The sequence below is a fragment of the Phoca vitulina genome, unplaced genomic scaffold (genome assembly GCF_004348235.1).
Source record: "Phoca vitulina isolate PV1807 unplaced genomic scaffold, GSC_HSeal_1.0 scaffold8, whole genome shotgun sequence".
Lineage (NCBI taxonomy): Eukaryota > Metazoa > Chordata > Mammalia > Carnivora > Phocidae > Phoca > Phoca vitulina.
This window is the reverse complement of record NW_022589711.1, coordinates 33,511,693-33,538,969: the sequence shown is the minus strand read 5'-3', so window position 1 is coordinate 33,538,969 and position 27,277 is coordinate 33,511,693. Positions and strand designations below refer to the sequence as shown.

At 35.5% G+C, this 27,277-nt stretch overlaps 1 protein-coding gene and 1 pseudogene across 7 annotated transcripts in view; one reads left to right on the top strand and one right to left on the bottom strand.

Moving 5' to 3' along the window:
- LOC116633800 (glutamate-rich protein 2-like) overlaps positions 1-27,277 on the bottom strand; it is a 497,520-nt gene that overhangs the window by 166,885 nt on the left and 303,358 nt on the right. The gene's annotated exons all lie outside the window — the stretch shown is intronic.
- On the top strand, positions 23,107-25,707 carry LOC116633802 (annotated as a pseudogene).

Here is a 27,277-nt window from a genome sequence, read left to right as displayed (position 1 = left end):
TGCCAGTACCATACTGTCTTGATGATTACAGCTTTGTAATAGAGCTTGAAGTCCAAAACTGTGATGCCTCCAGCTTTGGTTTTCTTCTTCACCATTACTTTGGCTATTTGGGATCTTTTCTGGTTTCATACAAATTTTAGAATTATTTGTTCCAGCTCTGTGAAAAATGCTGGTGTTATTTTGATAAGGATTGCACTGAATGTGTAGATTATTTTGGGTAGTTTAGACATTTTAGCAATATTTGTTCTTCTAATCCATTAGCATGGAAATGTTCCATTTCTTTGTGTCTTCCTCAATTTCTTTCATAAGTGTTCGATAGTTTTCAGAGTATAGATCTTTTACCTCTTTAGAACCTCTGGGATATTTGAAATCTCTACTGGAGCCAACTTCTAATTTTGAGGGCTTAAGTTAATAAAGCAAATCAAGTTACACTCCATTCAGATTGGTGTAAGAGCATCTCAATTTAAAATATTTCATTAAAAAAATAGAATTTGTGTCTTTCAGTTTGTTATAACAGTTTCTGTGGAAGCTTCCATGGATCCAGTTTAAATCCAGAAGTTAGATCACATGATTACTGAGAAACTTCTCTTATTCTAACATAGCAAAAGAGAGACGTAACTAATACACTCAATTTGGTTCTAAATTCCCAGGCCCAGGAAATGACTTTTGTGAACATAAACCACATCTTCCAGAAGCCCTAACACACTGTTTCTCAAACTCTAATGTACGTTGGAATCACCTGGGGATCTGTTAAAATGCATATTCTAATTCAGTAAAACTCTGGTGGGCACTCAATTCTGCACTGGTGATGTCCATTGTTGCTGCAAATGTCACATTCTGGTCCATAGCCCTCACATGGCTTTCTTAACTTTGCTCATAGTCTCTGTCCTACAATCAGAAGGAGTCTTTCAGCTCATCTTAAGCAGGGATTAAGGGAAAAAAAATGTAGTAGTTGGAGGATAAGAAGGGTGCCTTCAGAATAACCACCCCAGACAGAGCCTTCCTATATTTGCTCATCCCTATGCATGTGCAAGCCAAAAAATAGGTGCAAACTGTCTATAGACTCCTGGCACTAGAAGCCACCAAACACAGCATAGGACAACCCGGAAAAAAACACAGAGTCCCTCCAACAATGTGTGTGTTGCTCCAGTACTTAGACATCCTGCCCTGCTGCTCAGAGTAAGAATTAAATTCACTTCAGTATCCCCATTCATTGACTTAAATGTTCATTGAGCATGACTACCATGCATGCTTACTGGTAGGAATGCCATGTTGGCCTTGGTTTAATTCACAGCTAAATCCTCAATGCCTAGGGGGGGAATCCCTGCTCTCCTGAAATGCAAGCTGTAGAGAGGCTGGCATACAACCAAGACTAAGTAAGTGTGAAACTAAAAGTTAATTCACTATGCAGAAAACTGTTTCCTCATAACCACCTCTCATGTTACAAGTAGTAACATTCCAGCAACCAAGAAGTAATGACAACTTATCACTGATATCTTTAGTAAAGAAGGGCATGTGAGTGACCCCCATACAGTTATTATTATTGTAAGTGGGAAAAATTGTGCCCTGTGTGTGTCATGTTTTTTTTTTCCTCAAAGTACCTCATATATAAAGTATTATTTACCATTTTGCTAAAAAAAAAAAAATCCTGGTTTCCATGGTGCCATGCAGGTACTTAGTAGGAAAGATGCAATCTCTTTATGATCATGTAGACATTTAAATAATGGGAATTTTCTTCTCAGGTGGCTATCAATAGCATATATTCCAAAACAGAAACAGACGAACCTTTAATCTAGAAGAGTCTGGCTACAGTATTAAATTTAAGAGCCTGAAGATAGGCTCTAGGCTTACTCATAGCCCTGGTACCTCTTAGATCTGGCTCTCTGAGCTTCTGAGGGAAAAAAGAAAAATGGTAGAAGTGATATGTATATAGTGTATACACACATACACACAGCTTTCCTACTAAGTACACACACACACACACACGCGCACACACACACACACACACACACACTGGAATATTAACCATAAAAAAAAAGTATCAAATCTTGACATTGCAATGACCTGGATGGGGCTAGAGAATATGACACCAGGTGAAATAAGCCAGTTAGAGGAACACAAGCGCCATATGATTTCACTCATATGTGGATATTAAGAAACTAAACTAGTGAGAAATTGGATAAAAAAGAGGGAGCAAGAGAAAGGCAAAACATAAAACAGACTCTTAAGCATAGAGAACAAAGGGATGGTTACCAGAGGGAAGGTGGGTGGGGGATGGGTGAGAGGTTGATGGGATTTAAGGAGTGCACTTATGTGATGAGCACTGGGTATTGTATGGAAGTGTTGAATCACTGTATTGTACCATTGAAATGAATATTACACTGTATGATCACTGGAATAACAATAAAACCTTACAACAAAAGAAAAAAAAATACTACTCTTTGCCTTCAGACCTCAGATCCGAGTTTATCTGGATCCCCAAAACTTGACCCCCTCAACCTAAATATCTAAATGTCTTCCCTCTCCTTTACTTGTACTCTCTCTACATTAATTCTTCACTGTTATTTAACCAAGCAGGTTTATATTTAGGCAATGGTAAGGAAGAAACATCATTTTACAACTTAACGATGGGCACAGTAAGTATTCCTTTAGTCATCATTTCATCCAATTTATTTATTTAAAGTATAGTATGTCCAAAACACTGTGCTAGGTTCTGTGAGGAATAAAAATATGCAAATGATGTAGCCCATGTAATCAATACATATTACCTATTAGGCAGCCAAAAGGAAATACTGTGGAAACATGCTATTCTAACATTTGGGAGTTTCTTTGCTTCAGATGTTTATTTTTATCTGCCATGATGCAGAAAGTAAATAATAAAATGGGAAAAAATAAATACTTAGCAATGGCAACTTTTCTGGGTAATAATGATAGCTGCATTAGTAACTCTAGTCAAGTCTTATGGGAGCCATTTTTCATTGCAGTGACTTTTCATATCTCTGTCTTCATTTATTATGTGTTGATTTTATAACATGACGTTCAGAGGACAAGCCTTTTTCTAAGGTCTGCCCCACTTTTCTTCTTACTTGACAAACTTTTACTGAGAGATCATAATAGGAGGTAACATTTATGGAGTTCTTTCCATGTTCCAGTCATTATTCCAAGTTTTACATATATTAACTCATTTATTAATGTATTACAGGTATCACTTTAACTTTTCTCTATAAGCAAATGATGGCCAACTCAGACCTCAATTCTACAACCATATCTAAACTTTTGTCTCCTCAACAGGCATCTCTACAAGATATCCCACAGCCCCTTCAATCATATGGTTTGTCATTTTCTCGGAAAACTTGTCCCTCTTCCTTTAGTGCTATCTTGGAGGAGGATTTCACCACTACTTAGCTGACCTCACCATAGGCTTCTTTCCCCCTCTAAGTTTGCATCAGATTAATTTGTCAGAAAGTTCTATAGACTACAATTACACCAAAAGTCCTCTTCATCAGTCCTCCCATCGTTCCCCCACCACAATGCCTAACTGCATTATTTCAACAGTCTTGTAAAAGTTTCCCCTGACTCCTGTAGAAAACTTTCACTGCCAGAGTGATTTTCCTAATATATTTATATCACTCTTTTGCTTGATAATTTTCCACATTTCTCCATCACATACCATTCAGGGATTCAAAATACAAACTGTATATGTAGATATATGCCAATTCATGCCCAACCTGGCTTTAGCATAGGGCTACCTTAAACGGCGTGAGTCGTAACTTTATAACTTAACTTAATTACTGGACCCCAAGCATGAGTCTTTGTCTGTTTATTTCTACCTTAGTTTCATGAAAAAAAAAAATCTTTTTTTTTTTTTTAAAGATTTTATTTATTTATTTGAGAGAGAGCACATGAGAGGGGGGAGGGTCAGAGGGAGAAGCAGACCCCCTGCTGAGCAGGGAGCCCGATGCGGGACTCGATCCAGGGACTCCAGGATCATGACCTGAGCCGAAGGCAGTCGCTTAGCCAACTGAGCCACCCAGGCGCCCAAAAAAAAAAATCTTTAAAAAAGTTAGGATTTGAACTAAGCGCTAGCACACAGTATAAGGGACAGTTTCTGTGATTCACTCACTGTTCAGTGGATCTTTTAAGGTCCTCATTAGAGTGTAGACAGACTTAATGACTTGATTTTCAGAATTTGATTATTAAGACTAAGTTATTTGGGTTAAAAATCCATTTTTAAAAATTTAAACATTAAAATTTTAAAACATCAAAACATTAAAATTTGGCATCATGAATTATTTACTCACCATTTAATACAATATAATCAAGTGACATTTAAGAAAATGGGTTGTACTATTCCAAGTATTTTGCTAATATTCTCAATATTCTTATTTGTTTAAAAACAATATTTTAAGTAAAATAATCAAGCTTCATTTGGATTTTTGATGTGGTTCCAAAGATGCTAAAATAGCAAATGAGACATTACTTTACACTATGAAATTCATCTACTTCTCTTTCTACATTGAAAAATACAGGCATTGTGCTTTCATTGAAAAAGTAATAATAAGGATAACTTTGGGTTGAGATATTTTGAAAATGAAAGGTTTTTCTGCATGATGATTGATAATGACTTATGTAAGATGACATACAGGTTGTTGATTTTACTGTATTTTTTATACATAGGATTTTCCTATAATACATAAGCAGAAATGCCATCCCCCTCATAAGACTTGATGCAACCTGTGCATCTTTTGAATTTCTATTCCTTTTTTTTTAATATAGGCTGTTAAAGTGTGTCTCACTAGAATATGTGACCCAGTCCTTGACTCACAAATTTCAGTTCCAGGCAAGTTCTCGCTTTGTTATGCTTTACAAACATTTCAGCGGAGTTTCTAACAATAAGCTGTTACAAACACTAAAGGATCAGAATATTGTTTCTAACAATACATAACTTGTTCTTTGTGAAATTTGTAGAATTGGTCAACAACAAATCTGCCTTAGATACCAAGCATAAGAGACTACAGTCACCTGTAGGAGCAGAAGCATTGTAACCAGAAATATCAACATACTAGATAGGACAATCCAGTGGGCTCCTGAAGGTACAGTTTCAGTTTTTAGCTGTGTAGCTATATAGTCTTACTAGCTCATCTTTACTATATTCTGACCCTCTTTCAGAGGGGTAGTGTCAATGTGGTGAGGGGTAGGAATCTAGGTAGAGGTTTTGCTTCATAATCTCTCTTTCTTATGCCCCATAAAGCCTCGTCTCTTTCACTGACTACAAGTATCCATTCTTCATGCTCCCTTTACCCACTCTTGCCCCACTGTCAGTGTTTGAACATTCTGTGCCAAATGAGGTTTAAAAGGAAATTATTCTGAAACTAATTGGGCTCAAGCAACAGAAAAGTTAGGATTGGAAGTCAAAGCACATATTATTATAGTCAGGGTGGGAGGACTGTGTGTGTATCTAATATCTTCCATATGTTTCTCTCTCTCTCTCTATCTATCATCAAGAGGGATGGAGGGAGAGGAAGAGAGAAAGAGAAAGAGAAAGACAGAGAGAGAGAGTAAGCAGGCTATTAAACTATAGGTAAATATCCTAAAAAGGTGCTTGAAATGTGGATTCACCAATGGTGTACAGATTGAGTTATGGGGTAGAGGGAAGAAAAAACATGTTCACATGTTGAACTGAAGACAATGTACTCTTCTTCATCAGTTATTATGTAGTTTCATCAGTGCAATGTTCCGGAACAACACTTACCTCCTTCTCTTGATAGGACTGGGGTGCTGACTGAGAGGCAAGTGGCACAGAACTTGTGGTTCTAAATTGCATCTGTCATGGATGTTGGACATTTGGGTGAAAAAGGGATGAGAGAGAGACTTGGATTAGACCTGGTTAATATAGATTCCATTGTAATGCATAAAAATCAGAATTCTATTGTGGAAAAATTCCTGTGTGTGGAAAAATGGTCTATTTTAGCAAAGTGAGGGTAATTTTTGTCCATTGTTCATAAGGGAATTTATGTTACCTTGAGTGCTCCATAACAATTGCATTTCTTTTAAATTTTACATTTTCAGGTGATTTCTGTAAAAATGTTTTCTGCAAATGTGTTTTTAAATGCAGGAATTAATTTTAACTAAATAAATCTATGTTAATTAACTTTGGTACCCAGTTTTGACCCAATCTGAACTGAATATGATTTGGGTTTATTCATAACCTCCACTACTTCCTGTACCACAGTTATTTGAGAAATAATCGTTAATTGTTTTTCAAAATAGTGCACTACTACTAAGATGTTTATTAATAGTGATTTATAATTTACAGAGCTATTTATATACATGACTTCATTTCATCTTCACTTGCATTGATTGAGGTGAATAAGATTATTGTTTCCCTTTTACAGGAAACAAACCAGAGACTCAGAGAGATTAAGTAACCAGGGTACGTTTTTCAGGGTCAGAGTGAAGCTTTAATAATGGAATTAGTGACAATTAGATAGCGGCAATCTGATTTTGTGGAAAGCGTCAGAGAAATGTGGATTCAGCGCCATCCTTTGAAAGTTACTGTGTGACCTTGGTCAAGTGATTAAACCCAGTGAGCTTGAACTTTATTGGCTGTCACATAGAGATAATAATAATTACCTCACAGAAATATCATTAATGTAGAAACAATATATTTAAAGCAAATAGTAGGGGCATGGTGCTTATTATGCAATCAATACATTTTCATTCATATTACTGTTACCACCCTTCCTGTGAACACACAGTAGTGTGTCTTTTCTTCACATTCAAAAAACATGCATATCAGGCTTCTCATCATGGAACCCCCTTCTGTCCCAGTGCTGGGGTTTAATCAGATAGGCCTAGAGGAAAAGCTCTTGGCTTTGACACTTTCATAGAAGAAGGACAACTTTTCTGAAAACCTTCAGTTGAAAATCTATAACTCAATGGGCAGGGGTAAGTTCTCATTTTTTTTTTTTTTTTTTTTTTTTTAGTGATTAAAAAGTACAACAGAGTAAAGAGCCACACTGGGTCTTAGACATCTTAGAGACTAAGACATCCTGCACTTGCTTGGTTCCAAAGATGCTCATGGAGGAACCCAGAGTAGACCAGATAAAGGGACTTCACAGCAGGGTTCTTAGACCCAAGGCCAGCAATGGCAAAGTCATATAAGCTTCATGGAGAAACAGTCTCACAGGCCGGTGAGTTTCAGAGAAGCCATTATACTGCCTTGGAGCCAACAAGAGAAGAACCTCTGCCAGAGGCTTTAGTATTGCTGGAGAAACAGAGAATATACTCCGAGTTTCTTTCCTTTTAACAAAATGTCGACAGTAGACATAGTATTCAACATATTTCAAAGGAGAACTGTTGTCTTTCTCCCTGGCTACCACATTTCTGAAACCTAAAAAAGCTGATAGGTAAGTATCTTGGACAATTAGCACCACAAATGTTTATTTTTAATTATCAATTAATATTGAAAACCCAACAAAAGAAGACCAAAGAGGAGTTAGATATCCAGGGAAAGAGAGCCCTCTTTTAACTTTAGTGAATCACACCATGCAAACACAGTAAAAAATTCAAACATTACTAGCTTACCTAGTCATCAAAAACAACAGAATCTAAAAGTACTGTTATTTTGATATTCTGAAGAGGTTTCTCAGGTTGAATTGGCAACCTTGGACTGAAAGACATTCAATTAACTTTCCCAGGTCTTAGCTTGTATTCATTTATCTTAGAAAAGAATTTAAAAAACAAAAAAACAAAAAACGTTACTCTTTTGTAACATCTTATTTCCTTATGCACTCTCTATTACAGATGGTGCTTCAGGTATCATCATCCCATAATTCATTTGTATGTTAAGTCTCCTTAATATCTTCACTAGTAGATTACCTGTGTCATTATTTAATTAAAGAATAATTATAGGACATTGATATAATAAAGCACTCAGATGAATGAGCAATTCACTGTCAAGTGAAAAGCATTTGGACGCATCTGTGCAACTGGAAAGTAATCTCTTTGAATGAGAAGAGCACAGGCTTGGGGAATGATAGTGATCTTCAGAAACAACACACACATTTGACTTTGAAAGGTTAGAAATATTCATAATTTCTTTCTCATTTACAGAGGAACAGAAATTCCTAATTATAAGCATAACTTAAATGTGCCCTATTGACTTAGATACGGGGATGTTCAAGATCTTTTGTATATTTTAAAAATGACAAAGCAGGGAATACAGAAGCAGATAATAAAATTACAGAGCAAGACGTGTTCTATTGCAAGAATTAGGTTAGCAGACAGCACATATATATCAGGAATCAGAGATTTCTATATATATGCTAAACTAAGCCTATTTATATGGGTTGACAATTTTTGTGTCAGAAGCAGAGATTCCAACATAGTGGAAAGGATTCATGACAAAGTATAGAAGCAGATTATACATGTTCATCAGATTTTAAGTAACAGAGTGTTAAGAGATCTCTATTGTGCCTTTGGAATTGAAGACAGGATTGGCATTTTTAAGTATGAATATCAGGGATATTTCAGGATAATCACACTCTTTGATGTTAGTTCAGGGCTGGGTCCTAATTAGTAAAATTTGATGTCAAAGGGAGCTATTTAATATAGATTCTAAGTAGCTTCATTTTTAAAATCAAGTGATGTTGTATTTCAATATGATCATGAATATGGTCATGATTAATTACATTCCTTATAGTGCAATTGTGAATTTCTGTTTGGGGACAAGAATGCAAAACTTTCCACTGTTGGGGTGCCTGGGGAGCTCAGTTGGTTAAGCATCTGCCTTTGGCTCAGGTCATGATCTTGGGGTCCTGGGATCGAGCCCCATAAATCAGGCTCCGTGCTCAGTGGGGAGTCTGCTTGTCCCTCTCCCTCTGACCCTCTCAACTGTTCGTTCTCTCTCAAATAAATAAAATCTTAAAAAAAAAATTCCACTGTCTTCACCACTGGGAATGAATAGACATAGAGAATAACATCATTTTCTATAAATAAGATTCAAATAATAATGCTATAACTATGTAAGTGTTAGAAGTGTGATGCATGCCATAATACTCTGGTCATTTCTAAATAGCCTTCTCTAATTTGTACTGTTTGTCATACTGACTTGGAATCAATATTAAAAATCAGGTGCGATTATCTTTAAAAATCAACTACATCTTGATGGAGTTTTGAAGGGTCTAAAGTCATGCATTCTATAGGTAAAGAGTCACAGGACAAAAACAATTTTGTCATTCATGTCCACTTAGGAACAAATTCTAGCTGTTTAAATTGCAGTTGACCATTAGTACATCTATACTTGTGTTTATTAAACAATCAAAGAATGACTGGAACTTTGTAGTCTGATGGCCTATCATAAGCCCTGGCCCTTCTTCATGTCTACTACTCCTTCTTCCCCAGACTCCCTCCCTTCTAACTACCAATCACTTTTAGCAAGTAGGAATTAAGGCAACAGTGAGCCAAAGAGAAGGAAACACACACACACACACACACACACACACACACACACACACACACACACCAACCAATGTCAAAAGCAGTAATACAATACTAATACTTATAACTTAATCTTATGTACTAGATATTGGATACAAACTTTATATCATAGAATTGTTTGGTAAATTAAATGTTATAAAGAATGTAAATGTTTTATTATTTATTATCCCCATTTATCAGAAGAGGATGCTGAATGTAGAGGTACTGAATGACTTGCCAAGATCCCACAAGTTGATGAGCTGAAATCAAATGTTGGTAGTATGACTCCAAAATTCAGATTCCACCACTATACTTGAACTTGAAAATATCACAGTCAATTTTTTAAACTGCCTGAAAATAGATTGAATGGTTAAGTGATCTATCAAGGCCTAAAATGTTTTTGGCCCTCTGAGTTATGTGGTGGACTTAAAAGGAGACCTAGAAGAAATCTGGTAAGTTTCCTTCTTAAAAAAAAAAAAAAGTTGTGTATCTTTCACTCAGTCCAATGAAAATATATTCATTTATTCAACAAATACACTTTTAGAACCTATTACACGCTGTGCCACATACTACTCTAAGTACTTCAGATAGTACTTGAGTACTCCCCACCTTTGTAAAGTGACATTCTTCTAGGAACTCAGCTGCCTCCATGTTAATACTCTGCTAAGGGCAAAAGGCAATCTTAGCCTGATCCCCATAAAGTATGTCTACTTTTAAGATGTAAAAAATTCCTTTGGAAATTCCTTTATCTCTACCCACTAAGATATATGTTGGCAGTCATCCCCCAAGCATATGACCCACCGATATACATCTGAAGGGTCTCATGACTAAGGTTTTATTAGACAGGAATAAATGACCTTTTCCTAACAATGGCTAGCCCCCTCAAGGTCCTGGAAACCTTTCTTCTAAATTCCTTAGATTTACACTATCCCTAATCCCCTCCCAACTTGAAGTATATAACTGGTCATTCCTCATAATCTCAGTGCAGCTCTTTCTGCCCACGGGTCCTGTCCCCGTGCTTTAATAAAACTACCTTTTTGCACCAAAGACATGATAGCTACAATGGGTTTGAAATCAAAAGAATATTTTTAAGATACAAATATTAGCATATTCGAATGTTTGATGGGCTTAACCCAGGCAAGAAAAAAAATTGCTGCTACAGAAGAGACAGAGGAAAATTGCTTGAGCAACATCCCTGAGTAAGACAGAGGGGCAGGATCTAGTACCTAAGTGAAGAATTTACCCTTAAAGAGCAAGAGTTGATAACACAAAGGAAGCCAGAATGTGTAGGTAGGAATGCTGGTAGGAGAAATGTACTGGTGGGCATTTCAGTGGCTTGATTTTTCCCAGCAACGTTGAAAGCAAAGACATCCCTGAAAGGAAGAGGACTATAGGACCTCATGAATAAGGCTTTTGTCCCCACCACGGTTTGGCACTGCTTTTATTGCTATATCTGTTGTGTTTTTTTCCTTATCCACTTTAGTTTTAAATGCCTTTCACGTCGTTCTCAATGACTTGAATGCATTAGGTCTTTTGGTAGTAAATACCCTCATTGAGAACTGCAGCACCAGAGAAGCTAGAACCAAACTGGGATTCAGCCAGAGGCACCAGGAAACCCTCTTAAATCTCTGACTCTGCATTCTTTTCAGCAGTAGCAACTTCCCACAGGGGGTGAACACTGGGGTTCCTGGCAATAGCTGCTTAAGGTGAACAGAACAAAGAAGACAGAAAAATAACATTAGGGGAGGCACTGTTGCTCAACAGGAGGTGTCCCTTCAAAAAAGCCCTCTTTTCAGTGTTAGTCAACTTGGCAGAAGTACCAAAGAAACCTTATAACCTGAGATAGACGCTGTGCTGTTTTATTTATTCCCACTATCAACGGTGTAGAATTTCATTCCTCTGACCCAAGAGGTAACTGTAGCCACCACTGAAAATTATCCAGTTTTAGCCTTGTTCGGGAAGTGAGGATACAAGCAGAATTTACCGAATTTATTTATATTCAAAATACATTTCAGAAGCAAATGTAGCCACTATTTCTTATGAAATAACTCAAATGAATCTTCCCTTGTTTATGTAAATCTTCCATGTTACTGGAGAGTTTGAAATAATGGTGGACTCTTTGTGCTTAATTTAAGAAAAATAAATATCTTTTCTGGGTTTACAAAACCCATTTGCTGGTTTGCTAAGGGCAAAACTAAAAGATGATCTCCTATACATTTTTTTTTTAATTTTCTTTAAGCTTTTTTGGGGGAAGGATATTGTCTCCAGCACAAGGTCCTTACTGCAAGCCGCTATTATGTTCATGTTCTGCTAACAATTTTGTCTAAGGAGTGAAATAATATGCGTCCTCACCACTGACAGCTATAAAGAAGTGAAATGTATCTGTTAAATTCCCCTCCATTACCTCCATACATTTGCATATTCTTAAATGATTGGCCTAATAATAGAAGCAAGGGAAACATTCTAATTCTATCACTAATCATTTTTAGACAGTTTTTTAGCTTAATCATTGCATACAGATGTGGATGACTGAGTATGACATCGAACTAAGCATTCAATCTATAGTTATTAATAACAAAGAAGGTATGACTTGACTTATACTGGCCCATTACTTATCTTTAACTTTAGTCTACTGATATTTTTTTAAAGTTCAAATAAGTAATATAAAAAACATTGAAGTTCAAATAAAGATTTAAAGAAATTTTACACTACAGTAAGTTGAATCAAAAGGAGAAAAACACTTTTACATTTACATAAAACACCTATGAATCATCAGTGACCTTTCAAAAATTGCGTCTTAAATATCTACTCCCAGACTCTTTTGCCTAAGCCATGATCAAAGAGCAATAAATGGTCTGCATGAACCTAACTATAATTTGAAGAATTTTAATAATTCCATTTAGATGCTAATCTACCATCTTGATAAATTCATCATTATTTAGATGTACCACATCAATATATCACCCTAGGAACCACCAGAAATTATTTATTGGGTGTGTGTTGTTTTTCCCAAATGGGTTCTAGAACATGGATTAGAACCTTTCAGTATAAATCCTGTTTGTAACACATAACCTATAATTTCAATCCCTTTTTATATACCTGTTTTTAAAAATACTGGACTGGCTTCAATCACCAGTGAGTTATCTGGTGTGATACACATCCATTTTCTTTCTCTCTTTTTTGTTTTTTTGAGACTCTTTTTTTATTTGCTTTTTGTTCTTCTTTCAGACTCTCTGGTGCAGTGTCTAACTTTGGGAGATATGCTATGCCTGTTACACTCCAAGCTTCTAGGAGGATTTAATCAAAAGAGAGAAGAAAAATGTTATTTTCAAATGACTTAATACAACTCTCTTGACAGTATCCTATGCAGTGTTGCATGTTCTTAGCAAACTAATAGACTCTTGTTTTTCAATACACCGTGATTTCTCATAACAGTTCTTTTTATAATCCTTGTGTATTTAGCAAATTTTTCCTGTTTTATTTTTTTCTACCATCAATCACCTATTCCCTTCTCAACTCTGTTTCCAATATCATTAGATGAGGCAATATATGTGTTCAATAACTCATCCCTGTCTCTCAATCATCTCTCTTCTCATTTTTTCATGTAGCTCATGTTCTCTTGTTCATTTTTTTTCATTTAGATTCCCTTTTCTACCTACCATTCGCCTTACGGCTCTTCTCTTTGGTTCTTAGTCAATACAGAGAAGAGGGAAAGGAGAGAAAGAGAACTAATATTTTGAACTCATTCAACCAGGAAGGTGCCATGCTAGATGCTTCCTGTCTACTGTGCAATTTAATTTACATGGCAAACATATAAAGTATGCAGTATACAACTATATATATATTATATGTGTTTGTGTATATACAAGGATTAAAAAACTTACTCAAAATTATAATTTATCCAAGTTACCCATTTATTAAGTGGATAGAACAGAATTCAAACCCAGGTCACTTATCAAAATTTGTTTACCTCACTTTGCCATTGTCCTACCACTATCACTAGGAAGAATTTAGTCACAAACCACTTGTTCAGGTATTTCTGTTCCCAACAGGGTCCCTCTGCCTTACTGGAGTGCCACTAGGACTTCCTCTTTTAGACATGGCTACTACTAACTAGGCAGTTGATGCTTGGAGGCTCTAGGTGTCAGAAAGTGATGTGCTCTTTGAAACCCTCCACGTGATAGTGACCAGGCTTATTCTGTCTTATGATAAAGAAATGCTTTTCTCCATTTTATTATTTTACTTTTCCATATGGATATACAAAGAGTGCTGTTCATGCCCTAATACTGTCATAGAGTTTTTTTAGTGAAACTTCTTTTAGCACATAAGGCTAAAACATAAGCCCAAAGAGATCTGGGTCTGGCAACAAACCTAAGTGACCATCACTATACTAGAAACTAAGAATTTGTAGGGGTCATATTTGTTCACTTAGCTCTCCCTTCTCTTATGACTCCACTCATTGTGGTGTAAAATTTCTTTAAATCTTTATTTGAACTTCAATATTTTTTGTATTCTTAAACTTTAAAAAAAATGGTGTATTTTCTCAGTCCCTTAAGTAAATGTGCTTCTAATAAGACATATCTCGTATCTATCATTTAGAATAAAAATTACTAATGATAATTTATTTAAGTAATAATCTATGACAATTGCAGTTTTAAATCATAAAGTGGGGAAATACAGTTCTTAGCCATGATAAATCTTTAATTAGAAACAGGGTGCAGGAACATAAATATATTTTCCTTTAAGATCCATAGACCAAAAACAACTCAACAATGAATCTAAGCCCATTTTGTGTAAGAAAGACATAAATAGTTTCTCTTCCCTCAGAGGTAAAACCAGCCAGGACCTTATGATTTTGTTATTTTCAAGGCAGATGAAACCCTTCAGGAAAGCTCAAGGATAAAGCAATCAACCAAATTTTAAGAGTAATGCCACATGTGTGCTACGTACTTTAAGTATTGGGTAGTATATTTTGGTTTTTTAAATTAAGTCATTGATTCCAAGCTCTGACAACTCCACAGCTGATTTTTATGTTTCCTAATCAAAGAGCAATTAAATCATCTCATGCAAAAAATTATCATCAATTAATGATACAACATATGGTTATCTATATGGGCTCAACTTTAAGAATCATCAGCATAACTGAGAAAACAATCCTTAATATCAAATATGCAAAAATTGATGCGACAATGATGCTAAGAGATCACAAGAATCAAAGGCATTCAAATACAACTGTACTTAGAGAAAAGCACTGTGACCCTGAATTTGGTTCTTTCATCTGGTGTCTTGAAAAACCATAATTCACATAATATCATACCACTTTTCCATGACACATCCTACCGTTCTCTGCAAGTAAGGACTAAGCTCTTGTATTCTATTCATGAATCCCAGGACATGAGCACACAGCTACTCCTTACATCTGAAATCAATACATGTCAGTCCATATGGAGAACTCAGCAGGAGAGATGGTGGGGATGGACAGCATCGTGGCTCCATATGTACTCATAGAACCAAAAGTGTGTTACTGTGTTATTAAATTTGTGAGACATTTCTCACACATTTTAAACCAACTTTTCAAGTACTATCCTGTGAAATAAGTATCCTAAAAAATGTCGCCACATACCTACCTTCAGGATTGTCAGAACTAGTTGTGCCCATTAGAATGAATGCAAGGTTATGGGAAGTAATAAATAGAGAGGATAAGGTCACTACCAACCTCTCAGAGAATGCCCCCGACTGGGGTGGTGGTGGGAGGAACTCATACTGAAGAAGGAAAGAATCAAGGTGCTTTGACTCCATCCTGGTAGAATTTATGAGGAATAGCATTGAATGGGACACTGTGATGTGAGAGTATTCACTCAATTATCCTCATACCCAGATACAGGAAAACTTTCATATGTTCATTAACTTTTTCATTAACAAATTCATTCATTTATTCATTCACTCATTCATTTTTATTGTGAACCCACTGTCTCAGTAAATCATAAAACAGACCATATAGTTGCTCAAGCTAAAAAACTATATACCATTCTTGATTCCTATCTTTCCCTCACTCTTCCCCTACATTCAATTTTCTGGTTTCTACATCTACATGCCTCAAACATCACTGCCTCCTAAAGGGATCTTCAGTCACCATCCTGACCTAAAATAGCCTCCCACATCCAGTTTATTTCCATCACATCTCTTTGTTTATATATTTCCTTCTAATTGTTATCACCATCTGTCAGTATCATGTTTGTTCTTGTTCATGTCCAATATTCCCCAAGAGTGATCTAAAAACAACTTTTATTATTATGAGTATTATATACATATTTATTGACTGGATGTTTTTGCTAGATGTCTCAAGTTATCAAATTATTTAAAAAAAATTATTTAAGAGAAGGCTATAAGGCTGAAATGTTGCTGTTCATTTGGGAGACAAAAAAAAAAAAATGTGAATAAATCTATGAAGGAGAAAGCCCTCTGTCTCCTCAGTGGGAACAATACCTGGGTCAATGTAAACAGAGATGATACCATGTCAAATCCCAGTAGCGATGTCTTGTTTACTTTCAAATGGTAGTAGTAAAGTCAGTCACAATTGCATATTGAAATACCACCTCATTAATTTAGAGTGTTATACATGATGGAAGAGGTGAAAGATACTGGCAATCAAGGATCTTATGGAGGAAGGACCCAGGCCCAGGAGTTCAAGATGATTCCACCAGAAGGGGACTTAGAGGGAAAGGCATTTCCTCACCTTGTGATCTAAGCAAGTAAGAGTTACACTTGAGCATAATCATTTATTCAACAAATATTTATTTAGAATCCACTATATATTATTTATTGTCATATCCCTAGTATTTAGCTGATATCATGAGACATGTCCTGCCCTGAAGGAATGCAGAGATTTGCTTTTTCTTTTGCTCAATTTTTAGCTAATTATAGTGTCTGGCATAAAGTAAAGGATGTTGGTTTTACCTATGTTACAATCTCTAGAGAATACACTATAAAATCCTTCAATGAAAAGGCTTATTTCTTAAAAAAAAAAAAAAAGTCTTGTTTCTTAACTTTAACTGAGGGTACTTGTTTAATCTAAAGCATATCAGAGGGGATGGGTGAAATAGGTGAAGGGGATTAAGAGTACACTTATCATGATGAGCACTGAGTAATGATGTATAGAATTGTTGAATCACTGTATTGTACATCTGAAACTAATATAACACTGTATGTTAACTACACTGGAATTAAAATAAAAATTTTAATTTAAAAAAGGGCTTATTTCTGACAACAGGAAATCCCTGATAATTTTTACATACTTATATATGTAAAAAATTTAAAGTATGATTGGGGTGCCTGGGTGGCTTAGTTGGTTAAGTGTCCCACTCTTGATTTCAGCTCAGGTCATGATCTCAGAGTCATGAGATCGAGCCCTGCGACAGGCTCCTGGCTCAGCACAGAGTCTGCTTGGGATTCTCTCCCTTTGCCTCTCCCCTGACTTGCACGTGCTCTCTCTCTCTCTCTCAAATGAATAAATAAAATCTTCAAAAAAAAATTAAAGTATGATTTGTACACATTCAATGGGAGCCTTAATTTTTACATAGGTATCCCTGGTACGTTTCTAAATTATAAACCTTAGGAACACAGTTGTACATATACATATATAATATACATAATAACTCAGCTTCCAATTTGTCAGAATTGGAGGATGATTATAATTACCAACTGTGAAGTGAAAAGCAGACATCTGCCAATCTAATAAAATAAGGTAATGCTTCTAAACCTTAATGTACAAGAGTTTACTTCAGGATCTTATTAAAATGCAGAATCAGCAGAGCTGGAGTGGGGCCTGAGACTGAATTTCTTACAAACTCAAAGACTGTATCAGTGCTGCTGGTCCAGGACCATACAGTGGTTTGATATTTGGGTTACTGGCTATTGATGTGAAAACTAAGAAGTTCATTTTCAGTTATTATTAATATTTTTTGCTAATTTAGGTAAAGAAATTGCTAAATATTACTCAAAACATGTTAAGAAAGAAGACAAAAAGAAACAACGGGTGGATCTGCTCTTATAGGAGAGAGCTCCTTTCCAATACAAGAAAAGTGGTTATAAGTAAGTTTACATCCAGAAAATGCATGCTTTTAAAAATTCACCTTGTGACTTATTTGAGTGATTTCCCTGTAGATCTCCTACATGGATTTCAATTTTGATACAGAAATTTGGGTTGGCGCAAGAGACAGAGAAGGCCCACAAACGTATCAAACAACCTGAGCTGCATCCAGTTCTCACTGAATGGCTGCTTTGTTTGTTTGTTGAATTTCTTCCCCCACAAAAGGATTTTGTTTAGAGATCCTTGTTTAATGACAAATCTCCTGTGACATCATAGGAAGAGGTAACTTACTGAAATAATTAGAGAAAAAAAGACTACTAGTTAAGCTGGCTAACATTTTAATACTAAGAGAACCCAGGGTATTATGTTTTCATGAAATTGCAGGGGGTGAAATTCTCTGCCAGAACTAACAACTGTTCAACTGAAATATATAAAGATGTATATTCCTTGGATTTGGGGATCTATTCATTCCATTTCAGAAGCCTTTGGTAAACTTATGCTCTGGCTCAAGCACTGTTCTGGAAAGTTAACATGGTTTAAAATATGATTTGACAAGAGATTTCCATTTTGTTTCTGCCTCACTCTGAGAAGACCAGACTCCTCCCTAGAGAGAAAAACATGACAACCCAAGAGATCCTGAGTGTAATCAGCCTGTTTGTAAAAAATCCTCTTCTATTAAAGGCCATGTTTTCTATGTCCTCTAGGACCATTCTTGGGGTCTTGCAATTTTTCCACTTACTGTTTTAATAATGTTATTGGGGACAAAAGCACACACAGATGTTGCCTATGAGTTTACAAGGACTATCACAGTTTAAAGGTATTCAGAGTGCTTAAGAGTATTTTCAGCTTGGCCATTTTACTTACAAAGGATCTCTGAGACCAAAGACAGGAATTCTGAGCAAAGAATTCATACCCTCACTTTCCATTTATTGTATCATTTTATTATTTGATAAGAGGAAATATGTAAGAGAATTCTATTCTTCCAATTTGGTATCCTGAAGAGTATTTCCAGATTTCTTTTTTACCTGGCAGACTCTTATTTCTCAAAGCTCAACCACAGTGCTTATATCATATATAATATATACATATATTTTTTGCTTTTCCCAGCTAACCAAAAAGCTTCTTTCTATGCAGAATGGTGACTAAGAAAATACTTATGCCTTGCTTCCAAGAACTTAAAATGTTTCCACATACCATTTATTAAAAACTCTCATAATGTAAAATATTAATAATAATAATAACAAAATTTAAAGGTGATTATCCCACTTTTAGGCATTCGGGGACTAAGATAATTAATTGCCCAAAGTTGTAGAGGCAAATTGGTATCAATGTTGAGGCAAAACAGAATGCCCGGCTTGTAACAAGTTTCAAAAATATTTACTGCCTAAATTATTTGTGAACTGACTTGAGCCCAAATTCATGCCTTAATAGTTTTTGTTGTTGTTGTTGTTAATTTACCTCCCTCTTACTCAGGAAGGTTTTTTATTTTTTAAATGTCATTAGATACTCAATGTAGAAGTTTCCAAGCCTCAGGCTATGTCTCATTTAGACTTTTCTTTGAGAAAACCTCGTTCCATGTCTACTTTCATCTTAATCCATGGATTTATATACAGGTTTAGTCAAATTTGACACTTTCCCACAATTTCTCTCCTCTGGTTGTTGCACATTAGGGATTTTTTTAAACGGTATTTTTAACACCAAACATGCCTTGTTGCCTTGAGAGAACATGGTCAATAACTCATTCATACTGGAAATATCTAATCCAAATTTATATATGAATTCTCTTGCTGATTAGATGATTTGACTGGTAGTATTTCTAAAGAACAATTTGATCGGTTGATGTAATTTAATTCATTACTTGTTTAGGGATTCTTTTCTGCTTATAGTCCATTAATCTTAAAATACTAAGATTAGAACATTTATTGAAGCAACTTGCAAATATTTCAGGATAATATAAAATAAAATATAAAAACTTACTTGCTTTGTTAACTAAACTGGAGAATATCCACTTTGATGGGGATGTAGTGTGCTGTGGGGAAAGGAAAACTAGGGACTTCGGTTCCAATCAAAACTTTCTACTATTCAAATTATGGAGCTGGGAAAAGTTAACAAATTTTCTTAAACTTTGTATTTTAAATTAAATTTAGACTTAGAGAAAAGTTGCAAAATAGTACAGAGAATTCCTGTATAAACTCACTCAGCTTTCCTTAATGTTAGCACCATACATAACCATTATACAAATATAAAACCAGGATATTACCATTGGTACTACACTATTAACTACATTGCAGATTTTATTCAAATTCCACCAGTTTCTTTTTACCATGCCTTTTCCCCACCATTATGTTTTTCCATGTCTTCTTGGTCAAGGATCATATCTTAGGTCCTATGTTGTATTTGTTATTTCTCTTTGCTCTTCTCCAATGTGTGACTTTGCTTTCTCTCCCCTTTCCTTTCATGAACTTGACATTTTGAAAGAGTACTTATTATTGATTTTGTACAATGTTCCTCAATTTAGGTTTGTCTGATGTTTTGTCATAATTAAAATCAGGTTATGATATTTTGGTGGAAGAACAGCACAGAAATGATGTTCAGTCTCATTTACTCCATTGTTAAAATAAGGTAAATTTGGGGGGTCTGGGTGGCTCAGTCGGTTAAGCATCTGCCTTGGCTCAGGTCATGATCCCAGGGTTCTGGGATTGAATCCTGAAACGGGCTCCCAGCTCAGCGGGGAGTCTGCTTCTCCCTCTCCCTTTGCCCCGCCCCCTCCACTCATGCTCTGCCTCTCACTTTCTCTCTGTCAAATAAATAAAATCTTAAAAAAAAAATCTTAAAACAATAAGGTAAATTAAAAGTTTTTAAAAATATCTTCTATTATTTTGTTCTGTTTTAATTTTTTTTTTTTTTTTTTTTTTTTTTTTTTTTTTTGTATTGTTAACCTTCTCTATAAGAGAAATTGACATTTAAAGAAAAACAGTGCCTGGGTGGTGCATTCGGTTAAGCGCCCGAGTCTGGGTTTTGGCTCAGGTCACAATTTCAAGGTCATGAGATGGAGCCCTGCAATCAGGCTTCCTGCTCAGCGCGGAGTCTACATGAGAATCTTTCTCCCTCTACCTCTGCCCCTCCTGCTCGTGCTCTCTCTCTGTTTCTCTCTCTCTCTAAAATAAATAAATAAACCTTAAAAAAAAAAAGAAAAACATCTTTAGTATTATTGTCTCCTTGGGACGGAGATATTACTTTATTATTCAATTGCACCTAGGCTTAACAGACTATTGGCATTTTTTTAACAGAAAAATGCAAAGGTTTTTCAAGAAAGCCATCTTTTAAGAAAACATATGCAGAGATCTTAGGAGTCATGCCATAAAACAAACTTAGCCAAGTTCACCTAAACCACTGCATGACTATGTATTATTTTTTCTCTTCAGTAGCCTATTATATTTATAGGTTTCTTCTAAATATTGGCTGTCAACTTCTTGGTCATTGTCAACTTGGCTTTGTATCACTTAATTTAGTATATATGAAATTATTATTATTTACTATTATAATACATCTCACGAAATGCCTTATCATTTGGACAGAATACAGATATTGTTAGTATTCCACTAGGCAAGAATTGTCAATAACTAGCAAGAATTGAGCATACAATAGTTTTCAAAAGTTAAGAATAATGCATATAATTAATTATAGGCATTACCAATGCTTGCAATATAAATAATGTCTTAAAAAAATTAGGGAAAGTCTTAGTACAAATCCAAAAAGTTCCAAATACCTATCTAAATTTAAGAAAATAAATATTCTATTTTTCAGTGGGAGGATAATTCTAAACATCTGCAAAAAATTACAGGAAAATATAAAGTGTTTCTGAATCTGTTCTTGCTATTCTTTCCTTCCTCCCTCCCATTCTTCCTTCTCTCTCTTATTCTTTCCAGTCTTATTGAAAGAGACATTACAAAACAATTACAGTGTAAAAAGTATAATAGAGCTCTACAGAAGACACTACAAGAACATTAAAAAAAAGGAATATTTTTGGGATGCCTGGGTGGCTCAATCAGTTAACCATCTGCCTTCAGCTCAGGTCCTGATCCAGGAGTCCTGGGATCGAGTCCCATTATCAAGCTCCTTGCTCAGAGGGGAGTTGGCTTCCCCCTCTGCCTGCTGCTCCCCCTGCTTGTGCTCTCTCTCTGACAAATAAATAAATAAAATCTTTAAAAAAAAGGAATATTTTATTTTAGCTGAAACCTTTGACTGTCACTGCTGGAATATTAAGGGGAGAAAAGGTTATAACAGGGATGAAGGGAGTAGCTTTTATAGAATTCTTCACTGAAACGTGTAGACTAATGCCTACTCTCTGTGGCATCGCAAACTTCCAGGATCCATAGACACAAATGATTACAGCAAAAAGTCCTATGGACGATCTTTACCTATGCTGCATGTGTGTTATCCAGAAGTGGTAGGATGATCTGATTATGTAAACAGTTTACAAACTACATCCATCCTGGCTTTACTACAAAAGTGAACTGCCTGCTTATTAATAGTTTTAGTGGGTAATTTTTTTAAATACTTACTACGTAACGTAACAAAGCTGAGGATTTTATATTATCTCAATTAAATCTCAGAAAACCATACTGAGATGATTATCATTATGATGGCAATTTTACAAATGAGGGATTGAATTTGGAAAGGTAAGGTAAATTGCCCAGAGTTGCATAGTATGTAAGTATCAGAGTTGATATGTGACTGAAGACAATCTGACTCCAAAGACAAAGACTGTCTTCATAATAACCATAAGCTATAGACACATTTCTTCTCCAAGAAAGCAAGTGTACTTACAATAGGTACAATCATGGTATCTAAAGTCACGAGTTTTTGGATTCACCAGATTCATAATGTTTAAATTTGGGGCTTGGTAGAAGAAAGATAATTTAAAAAAATTTTTTTGTTAGTTTATTCAGGCTAAGTAAAGATAAAAAAGCAATGTAATGGATGAAGAAAATCATTTATAAGAAATAAAGGGGAGAAATAAATTTGCATTAGAGAATTCAAAAGATTCTCTCTTTAGTCTTATTAATTTACTTTCCATTCTCTAAACTCTCAAAATGGAGGCTGTTCAGGATTTGGTATCTGTAATTTTTGGAAGAGATCAGGGAAAATCATTAACTTTCACAATCATGATAAATAAGAGGATCACTCTATTTTGATATATGTATATGATTTTCATGTGAATGCATGAAATCACGCTGTATTTCTTATTCAAATAGTTAAGTATTATGGTGAAAATTTCTGTTTGCCCAGAACTCAACGTAAAATATGTATGTTAAGTAAAGCCACACTTTCTCAGTATCAGCTTGCTAATGGCACTGGGTTCAGAGATGAGTACAGGGTTCCTTATTACATCTCACTGGGGGAAGATTGTCTTTCCATTATTTGCATATATTACCTGTATTAGTGAGGAAGCAATAGCCTGAACTTTTCTAAAGTAGATGAACAGCTTCTTTGAAAAGATAATTCAGGATTCATGATGCATTTAAACCCCAGGCTTTGTACTTGGTCCTGCAAGTTGAAAGACATATTTTTCAAGAACTATTTTTGCTGGGTATCTGTCCAAATTATCCAATATCCTGTGCCCTTATATTAAACAGTAAAACTTTCTTAGAAAAAAACCTTAAGGAGAAATAATAAGTTGATTAAAAACTGCAATAAATAACGATTTGTTATGGTTAGAAGTAGATGACATACTCATTTCTTGTCTCTCACGTCAAATATAAACTTTGCTGTAGTTCCCTATCTTATGGCAAATTCAGCCTGTAGGTTTCCCTCACAGTTATATTTAAGTTATTGCACATTTATTATCTATTCCATGACTCTGCTATGCCAAGATTAAAAAGACAAGTGAAATATGGTATCTGCCAGCACAACACTAACAATCTGGTAATGGAAAGAATAGTAAGATAGATACACGAAATACAAAGAACGTAAGTGGCTTAAGAAAAATACAGAAAAGAGTAATTTAGACAAAAAGAGAGGAGAGACAGAGAGAAATTGTAAGTTTGGGGTAGCGATAAGAAGCTTTCTGGATGAGAAGTGTTTAAGATTAATGTAAAGGTAAGTAAGGAAGAAAGAAAGGCATTCTAGAGAGAAGGAGGGGAAGGGTGAGAAAGGAGGAAGTACAGAGTACAGGTGTGTTCAGGTCCCTTGGAGACTAGAACGCATAGGTGAGGTAGGTGATGAAGTCAAAAAGGTATTGGTAAGAATTTATAGGACTTGGTAGCTGAAAGTGTAGAAAGGAAAATTAAAGATAAATCTGTGATTTAAAACCAACATGTATAATGGTGGCTTTATTTAAAGAAAGAAGCAAGGCAGGATCATGCACTGATTTTAGGAGTAGGAAAGTGATATATGCTGTTACCAAAATGTTGAGATTATTTGCAACTGATGAATTACTGAACTCTACATCTGACGCTAATGATGTACTATATGTTGGCTAATTGAACTTAAGTAAAAAATAAATAAAGTACCTGCTTGAACATTTGGGCTTTTGAATTATGATTCGGACCTTAAGAGACAATGTTGAGAGAATAGGAGCTGGAGTTATAAGATTTGATATCAAACTCTTTGGATCTTCTAAATTATATGGCCTTGGGCATGTCACAAACTCTTTGAGCATCATTTTATTTACTGTTAAAAATGGAGATTAAAAGTGTATTTCAGTCCACCGCAGGAGCCATGCAGGAGCAGCCGCCATGGCTCTGTGCCACCCCATGGCCATGGGCCTCAACAAGGGCCACAAGGTGACTAAGAATGTGAGGAGGCCGAGGCACACCCAGCAGCACCTCACCAAGCACACCAAGTTTGTGCGGGACATGATTCAAGAGGTATGCAGCTTCACCCCATATGAGCAGTGTGGCATGTGGCTGCCCAAGGTCTCCAAGGACAATCGGGCCCTGGGGTTCACCAAGACAAGGGGGGGACATACATCTGTGCCAAAAGGAAGAGAGAGGAGCTGACTAATGTCCTGGCAGCCATGAGGAAAGCAGCAGCCAAGAAAGACTGAACCCTTCCCCTCTGTATGTAATAAAGCCTTTTTGGGAAAGAAAAGTGTATTTCGATCTATAAAATTCAACAAATCCAAGATGTTACTGTTGATAACGTCTGCACAAAAGTAACAGTTGAAGCCATTATTAAAGCGAAAGACTAGAAGAGGTCTGAAGAGGGGTTAAGGCAATTGATAAATGGAAAAAGGAACTCTAGCCATCATATGGAATTTTATTTGTTGATACTTGTTTTTCGTTTCATGACCCACACATACACACCTATGTAATATATGGCTTGATTTTGTTTTTGAACTTCTTAAAAAGAGTACCATAGAATAGGTCATTTTCTAAGATTTGCTTTATTGCCTTATTTACCTCAGATTATGATGCTAAGATTCATCCATGATGCTTAATTACAGATCTATTTTTATTGCTGCATACTATTCCATTTTATAAAAATTCCATAATATATTCAGTCCACTGCATATGGATGCTTTTGTTGTCTCCAGTTTTTTGCCATTATGAACAGTGACATGATGAACATTTTTGTTACATCTTCCAGCACATATGTGTAAGAATTTCCCATGGATATATACCTAAGGATGGTATATATCCAGGAATATTCAACTTTATAAAACAATGCCCAAATTGATTTACAAAGTGGTTGTACCATTTTACACTCTAGCAATGTGTAAAAGATCCATGTCCTCTCCAATGACAGTTCCATAAGATTTCTTAAATTCCACTGGCGAGTGATGGAGAATGACATCTCATCATGTTCTTTATCAACATTTTCCCAATTACTAGTAAAGTTGGGTGATTTTTCAGAAGTTTATTGGTTATATACATCTTTTGTGATGTTTCTATTAATATTTTTGTCCATTTATTTTCTATATTATTTTATAGTATCTATGTATACTTGATTATAGTCTTCTGCTGACTATAAGTATTTCAAATAACTTCTCACACTCTCCTCACTCTCTTTAAAGTGCATCATGAGAAACAAATACTCTTAATTCTCACATCATCTGATTGCTCAGATGTTTTAAGTTTTGTGCTTTTGAAGGCTTTTATAAAATATTCTCTGACCCAAGGCATGCAACTGTATTTTCTTCTAAAAGCTTTAAAGTTTTTGATTTTGCTTTTTAAAGTTCTTAATCCAGGGACACCTGGGTGGCTCAGTCAGTTAAGCATCTGTCTTTGGCTCAAGTCATGATCCCAGGGTCCTGGGATCAAGTCCTGCATTGGGATCCTTGCTCAGCGGGGAGTCTGCTTCTCCCCCTACCTGCCACTCCCCCTGCTTGTGCTCTCTATCACTGACAAATAAATAAAATCTTAAAAAAAATAAAAATAAAGTTCTTAATCCATATAAAGCTGATTTTTGTATAGTTTGTGTGATATATACAATCTCATTTTTTCCTTATTAATGACCCATTTTTAGCTCTATTTATCGAATATTTCTTCCCTTCTTCAGGAATCTGAAGTAAACCTCAGTGATATATCAAAGTTTTATCTAAACAGAACTACCATATGATCCAGCAATTCCATTTCTGGGTATTTATCCAAAGAAAATGAAAACACAAATTAAAAAAAGATCTATGCACCCCTATGTTCATTGCAGCATTATTTACAATAGCCAAGATATGGAAACAACCCAAGTGTCCCCTGAAGATGAATGGATGAAGAAGACACACACACACACACACTCTGGACTATTACTCAGCCATAGGAAAGAATGAAATCTTGCCATTTGAGACAACATGAATGGACCTAGAGGGTATTAAGCTGAGTGAAATAAGTCAGACAGAAAAAGACAAATAATATGATTTCATTTACATACACAATCTAAAAACAAAACAAACGAACTAAACAAAATAGAAACATACTCATAGATAAAGGAAACAATCTGGTGGTTGCCCAAACAGGGGAAGAGGACTAAGAGGTACAAACTTCCAGTTGTAAAATAAGTAAGTCATAGGAATGTAACAAAAACGAAACCAAAGTTTGATCTAAGAATGAGTCTTTTCTTGGATATCAGTTTAGTTCCTGTAGTTGGTTTTGTCCTCTCCCCACAGCAGTATCATTCTGCCTTAATTAATGTGTGACACAGGGCAATTTTTCCCAACCTTCTTTTTTTTATATTAACACATATGAACTCATTTTGTGTCAGGTATTATTCCTGATTCTACAGATGAGGAAACCATGACATAGTGAGGTTAAGTAACATGTTTACATTACAGTGAGTAGGTGGGCCATAGTGGGATTATAAGCCAGGCAGTCTGGGCCCAGAGAACATTATTACCATTAACATGTTATACTGCTTCTTTGTCTCCAGAAATGCTTTCATTATTTCTGGTCTTTTGCTTTCATATAGATTTTATAATCAACTTACTAAGTGCTAAGAACAACCCTTCCATGATTTTGTGATTTTTACCAAAGACCCATTTTACACACACACACACACACACACACACACACACACACACACAATTATTTGGGTATAATCAACCACATTAACATTTCTGCTGCAAAAACACACTTAGGAATATTATTGGGAAAAGTGGGATAAGTAGTATCATAAATTTCTTCTGACTGAACATCAGTTCAGGTCCAGTTTTGCTGCCAAATGAGTTTGGTGCCAAACTGATGAAAAATCTTGCTGTTTAGACCTCTTCAG